Consider the following 6,665-nt stretch of genomic DNA (forward strand, 5'->3'; position numbering starts at 1 on the left):
GAAGGAGAATATAAATCACATTTTCCACCAGAAAGTGAAGCCGTGCCCATCTTGATTTAAGATTATTATTGCCCCACATTTATGTGTCCATTTCTTAAAAGGTTTCCTTTCGATCTTGGTCTGGAGTTTATTTTGAAGAATGGTATTAAATACATATTTAATCAAGAGAGAAGACCTTCCCAAGTATAAACTCAAGAAATAGTAAAATAAATATTGGTCAGTTTAATTTTTATAAACAAAACATTATATACATAAACTTCATAGAACAAGTTGCAAAAACTGGGAATGATGTTAGCTAATACTTCAATAACTAACATCTCACAGCCAGTAAGGTGGTAAAATTGCGTGGAAAGCTGATCATTGACGTAAGCTATTCACAGAAAAAGGTGTAAATAAGCCACCCTGTATGGTTAAAAAATATGAATCGATGTCAACTGTTCTGAATAATGCAATCTAATACTGTTTTCACTCGCCACATTAGCAAATAATTTAATTTTTGTGTAAACAATCATTTTTTTCTTGGCGCGATTTCTCGAGTAAGCCTTCCCTGGACCGCTGGCCTGAAATAGAACCACTCCTTTGGATGAGGAAAGCTATTCACTCATGTTCCAGATTGTGCACGAGTCAAAGTTACCGTCGACCCTGATGCCACGGTTTGGGGGCTCTGAGGGACTTGGGCGCTGCCCCTGAGCCATCCCTGCGCTCTGGTCCTTGCTCGACTGTCTGCTGCACTTCCTGCGCACGATGTCTTGGTCAGTGCGCGTGCCCGCCCACGGTGCAGCCTGCTGTTCTCACCAGACGTTCCCCCCACCCTCCCGCTCCTGCTTGGGGGAGAGTGGATGAGATCACTGCCCCGGGGCCAGGCGGACACCAGGCCTGTCAGCACCACTCGCTCGCAGGTATTTATTGGGACGTGGGGGATCCAGCCCTGAACAAAACAGACAAGGATCGGTGCCCCACGGACCTTAAAGGAAGCAAGGAAGGAGACAGTTGAGCACTGTCGGGGGTGAGTGCAGCAGAGCTGGCCTAGGCTCAGGAGCGCGGGGTGGGCGCCTTTCCCCCAGCTTCGCGTTCGGGGGCGTGGCAGCAGCAGTTTGAAATCAGTGGCCACGGTGAGAGTGTCTCCCCCAGGGAAACGCAGGCGCTGCTGAATCAGGGCTGCTTCTCTCCTCCTCGCCAGCACAGCACAGCGCTACCCAGAACTGAGGCGGGGCGGGCAGGTGCGAGTGCTGCGGGCGCGGATTCACTGTTTAATTAATTAATCTTAATTACTTTTTAAAAAAGATTTTATTTATTTATTTGAGAGAGAGTGAGAGCAAGAGAGAGAGAGAGAGCACAAGCAGGGGGAGCAGCAGGCAGAGGGAGAGGCAGACTCCCCACTGAACTGGGAGCCCGATGTGGGGCCAGATCCCAGGACCCTGAGATCATGAGCTGAGCCGAAGGCAGACGCTTCACCGACTGACCCCCCAAGGTGCCCCTCAGAGTTTAAGACAACGGCAGCAGAGGCTGCCCGCAGAGGTGGCATGGGAGTAAGTGCCTACGTGAATGAGGGAACCGGCCGTGTGGATTCCTGGCACAAGAGAAGCCAGTGCAGGAAGGTGGTGTGCAGGGGCCCCGGATAGAAGACAGCCTGGCGGCAAAACGAGGGGCAGTGTGGCTGAAACAGAGAGCTGAGAGGACAGAAGTGGAAAACTAGGTCAAAGAATGAATCAGACATTTTGAGGGTCATCATCACCTTGGGCTTCCACCTGGGATGGATGCCCAGGGAACCATGGTAATCAGTGGTCCCCGGTCCTGTCCTTACTCCCTCTGCTGGCGCCACCCTCGGTAGTCAGGAGGCCACTGTCTCTGCAGGAGGGCAGCCACGGCCACGGGAGGACACTCAAGCAGCCCCACGGAAAGAGCCACCTGCAGACACATCCACAGACTCCAGTCCAGCCTCCCGGCCAGACACACCATGCCTGCAGCCTCCTCCCTGACAGAAGCTTTCCCAGCCAGCGTTGCAAGCCTGTGCAGGGGTGCTGGGCGGAGGGCACGTGTGTCACAGAGCTCTACACAGCGGGGAGGACACTAGCGTGCGAATATAACGCATTTGTTCTTGTGGCCCCTGCTGACCTCTTAAAGCAAATCTTCCACTGAACACTCATAACTGAGTTACACCCAGAGGCGTGTGGGTCTGAGCAGAAGCAGGTTCATGAATCATGAACAAATTCAAGAACAGAAATGGGGTTTTGAATGAAACATAACTCACTGTGATTTATTAGCTGTTCCATGAAATAAAAGAGAGAGTAAACTCTCCTGTTACTCATCGTATCAATCACATCACACACTCGTATTTCACAGGACAGGACCCAAGATTAATAGGCATCTATTCATTATGACGGCGGACAGATAGACGCCTTCAGACGGCCTCCTGAAAGCCTCCCGGATGGCGGCAGCAACGGGGGGCCACCAACGCAACCCCCCCCCCCACTGCGACATCTTCCACACCAAGGACATCGGTTTAGGAAAAGGCGTATCTTGCAATGAAGTTACTATCACCTCAATTTCCATTTTTAAAAACATTTTTGAAAATAAAATGATCTGGAAAAAGATCAGGAAGTATGGGCAGCCTCTGTGTTGATGGTCTGCTGGTCCCTGACTGGCTGGGAGGGGTTAGAGTCGTGCACGGGGACCCTTGCATGAGCGAGGGGTTGGCTGCAGCCTCTCCATGCACCTGCCCCCGGGCCAGAGGGAGCACAGTAGACACAGCCTGGGCTGTCCCCGTGGACCGTGGCTCTCAGACCTGGAGGCTGGCAAAATGATGATGGGCCTTTGATGCAAACACAGCTGCCCAGCTTCCCCCCCCGCCCCGGACAGAGGGCAGCAGAGCCCCCCCGGGGAGAGGAGGCAGGCAGGTGAGGTCTAACCGGAGTGCAGGGCGTCTGATGTCCCCGAGAGGCTAAGACGCCCTGACTCATTGACCCCAGCTCTTGATCACAAGGGGGCAACAGTCTCTGATTTGCACGCAGGCCACTTAGTTTGGAAGGAAAAGTGTGTTCCTAGGCCCCAGAGAGCGGCCATGAGCCCTGGTCATTTTCCCAGGAAGGCCTCAGGTGCAGGCGCTCAAGGACAGCGTGGCAGGGCTCAGCCCCGCCACCTACACAGACTCCGGAGGTCAGGAGTCCTGCATGTCGCCCGTCCTCCGAGCAGTGGGAGGGGCGGCCAGGCCCCCGGAAGCTGAGGAATGGTTCTCCCACGGACGGAAAACAGAGGAGCTCTCCTTGCCTTCCCCACGTGGGGACAAAGATTTGAAAAACAAGTATATGGAAACAGCTGGGGAGCATTTAAATGTGAACAATATCTGGGACAAAGTTCTAGTCAATAATTTGCCAGTTTTTCTGCTCTGCTCTCCAGAAAGCTCTGTTCTCTGAGGTCTCCAGGGGAAGAACACAGTTCATGTAAATCAAAGGTGTGGGTCCTTGTGGGTGGAACAGATGCTTTGGGGTCAAGCAGATCTGAGATTTATCCCTTCTTGCCCTTGGGCTACTTATTTAAGCAAAAGTGAAGACAAGGATACCTTTCTTTTCTGATTGTTTAGAGGATTAAGTTAAATGAGACACCAAAGTCCTTGCCACTTCATTGTTGTCCAATTAATGGATGTTTTTCTTTGTCTCCAAAGCAGTTTTTCTGTCTAGAAAATTGTGAGCTGCACCAACTTACATAAAACTCATTTCCAGTGTCAAAGCAGCTCAGTCCTTTGCTAGGACACAAGGTTCCCAGGACCAAGGATTCGATCGCCTAGTTCACGCCTTCCTGCAGCCCGCAGCCCCGGGACAGCCGAGCGAGGCACGCGCAGTTTATGGGTCTGAACTGGGCTGGCGCGGGATACCAGCCCCGGGCACGACCCCACTCCTCCACAGGGCTGCCTCCAACGGTAAGAGTTCGTCAGTTTGCATCCCTACAAGCCTCCGCGGTAACAGCAGACAATCCCAGTTTGGGAAACTTTCAACTGCCCTTGTCAAGCCAGAAACAACCGGATAGGCTCCTGTTAAAACGGTGCCGTTACCACCGGCGGCCGGGCGCCTACGGGCACCTCCAGGAGGGAGGCTCATTCCCAGCACAGCGCGAGGCTCCTGGGCGCTTGTGGGTTCGGGGGAGGGTTTGGGAGTAAGAATCTGAAGATGCACGGGTTTTGAAAGAGGCTTCTGAGATTCAGTGTTTGTGGTTGCAGGCAGACTACCAGAAGCCGAGTACCATTGGAAGCAGAGAAGTCCTGTTACCTCCAGCTCTGGCCACAGGCACCTTCTCGTGTGAGCGGCCTGGCGGCTCCCCTTGCACCAAGCCGCTGGGCAGAACACGCCGGCATTTGTCTGACAGCTCGCGGGAGACGCCCGGACGCGGGCTTCACACGCAGGTGGGCTGTGCATCGCAACACGTGGTGCTGATTATCCTGAGACTGACGTTGGGCCAAGTCCCCAGTAGGTTGTATTAATATCAATATTAGCAATATTTCTGTATTGTATGTATCATAAAATGTGTTTTTCAATTGTAATAGTGTATTAGGGTGATTACTGTTATATTAATAACCAACAGTACAGCGTTAGCATATTAAACATGCTTCGGCTTCGTGTTTTCCTTATGGCCAATCTCTTTATTTGGAACCAGTGTACCTCTTAGCAACAGCTAACTCTTTTTTTTTTTTTTTTTGGTTTTCTTGATTTTCATGTTTTTTTTTAATGTTTTTTTATTATATTATGTTAGTCACCATACAGTACACCCCCGGTTTCCGATGTAAAGTTCGATGATTCATTAGTTGCGTATAACACCCAGTGCACCATGCAATACGTGCCCTCCTTACTACCCATCACCAGCCTATCCCATTCCCCCACCCCCATCCCCTCTGAAGTCCTCAGTTTGTTTCTCAGAGTCCATAGTCTCTCATGCTTCATTCCCCCTTCTGATTACCCCCCCTTTCTTTATCGCTTTCTTCCCCTACCGATATTCCTAGTTCTTATGTTCCATAAATGAGAGAAACCATATGATAATTGTCTTTCTCTGCTTGACTTATTTCACTTAGCATTATCTCCTCCAGTGCCGTCCATGTTGCAGCAAATGTTGAGAACTCGTTCTTTCTGATTGCTGAGTAATATTCCATTGTATATATGGACCACAACTTCTTAATCCAGTCATCTGTTGAAGGGCATCTCGGCTCCTTCCACGATTTAGCTATTATGGACAATGCTGCTATGAACATTGGGGTGCATATGGCCCTTCTCTTCACTACGTCTGTATCTTTGGGGTAAACACCCAGTAGTGCAATGGCTGGGTCATAGGGTAGCTCAATTTTTAACTTTTTAAGGGACCTCCACACTGTTTTCCAGAGTGGCTGTACCAACTTGCATTCCCACCAACGATGTAGGAGGGATCCCCTTTCTCCACATCCTCTCCAACAACAGCTAACTCTTGACCCTGACTAGACGGGAAACAACCACACTTCACCATTTTAACCAGTAATTCAATTAAAAATATTTTATTGCCAGAGAAATGAAAGTGTTGGCATATGTTTCTCTACAAAAGACACGATTTCCAGTGACCTGGCCACAAGAAAGACCCATTTAAAACAATAGGAAACCTTCTTAATACCTACCCAAAGTCAATTTCCCTAACATTCTTACAGTGGCTTTGCAAAACTAGTCGAGAAATTACAAGTGTAGTGAAGAACAGTGCTCACGGGAAAGTAATAGTAAATGTCCTCACAAACGTCATCATGTTTGGAATGTGGGGCTGCAAACGAGCTGAAATTCGTGTCAGGAGCATGGAGATGGAGTTCGCGCCTGCGCCTGGGGCCCCTGCTGGCCCCGTCGGGTCTTCCTGCAGGGACCAGGGCTCAACCTGCCAGGATCTCAGGCTCAGGCCTCCCCTTCCCTGGAGCTCTGCTTCTGCACCTGCTGACAATGCCCCGTGGGAGACCAGGTGCTCCCACCGACACAGTGGACACAGTCCGCGCGGTGCTGAGGTTGTTGCAAAATGAGGTGCAGACCCCAACCCACCCCAGCCGCTTACACGTCCCAATTAACAGGATAAATGCTTACCTGAATATTTCCAGCTAAACAAGAGATGAATACGCCTTTCTACCCTTTCTCCCAGTATATGCGCAAATTGCGGCAGCAAAAAAGCCTCTAAAGAGCAAAGAGAGACCTGGAGGGGCGCACGGCGGACCCCCAGCTCCCGCTGCTTCAGCCTGGAGGACAGCAGGACCGCGGCCCCATGCGGCGCAGACACACGGACTCACTAGCACTTACCGCCACAACCACTCTCCCTCAGCCACTACCCCTGCCTTTGTCTTGCAGGAACCCGCTCTGAGTCCTGACCCCCATGCCAGGTGGGACCACACAGGCTGCGAAGCCACACTTGCTTCTCCCCGACGGGACGCCGGTGCCAGCCCGGTGAGGGCAGGAGGATAGGCGGTCATCGGGGAGGAGGCTTCGGTGACAAAACGGAGTCGGTGTAGTGTCTGACGTGTCTGGTCCCTGAGGACGGGGGATGGAACACTTGGAAGGACTGATGACGAGGAAAAGCACAGGAAATAAGAAAGGAAGAAACCGTATTTTCCTCGCTGTCTTGTGCTATGTGGCCCCGTCATACCATCCTAGGCTCTCCTAAACGATATGTCTGAAATTATC

General features: G+C 51.2%; 1 long non-coding RNA gene across 1 annotated transcript; it reads left to right on the plus strand.

Moving 5' to 3' along the window:
• The first annotated feature begins 621 nt into the window (after positions 1-621).
• On the plus strand, positions 622-4,621 carry LOC113247095 (uncharacterized). The gene is made up of 3 exons (XR_003313160.4): positions 622-1,006; positions 3,665-3,916; positions 4,214-4,621. It is a non-coding gene; the product is annotated as an uncharacterized LOC113247095 (long non-coding RNA).
• Positions 4,622-6,665: the final 2,044 nt, after the last annotated feature.

The sequence above is a fragment of the Ursus arctos genome, unplaced genomic scaffold, assembly GCF_023065955.2.
Source record: "Ursus arctos isolate Adak ecotype North America unplaced genomic scaffold, UrsArc2.0 scaffold_13, whole genome shotgun sequence".
NCBI classification, from domain to species: Eukaryota; Metazoa; Chordata; class Mammalia; order Carnivora; family Ursidae; genus Ursus; species Ursus arctos.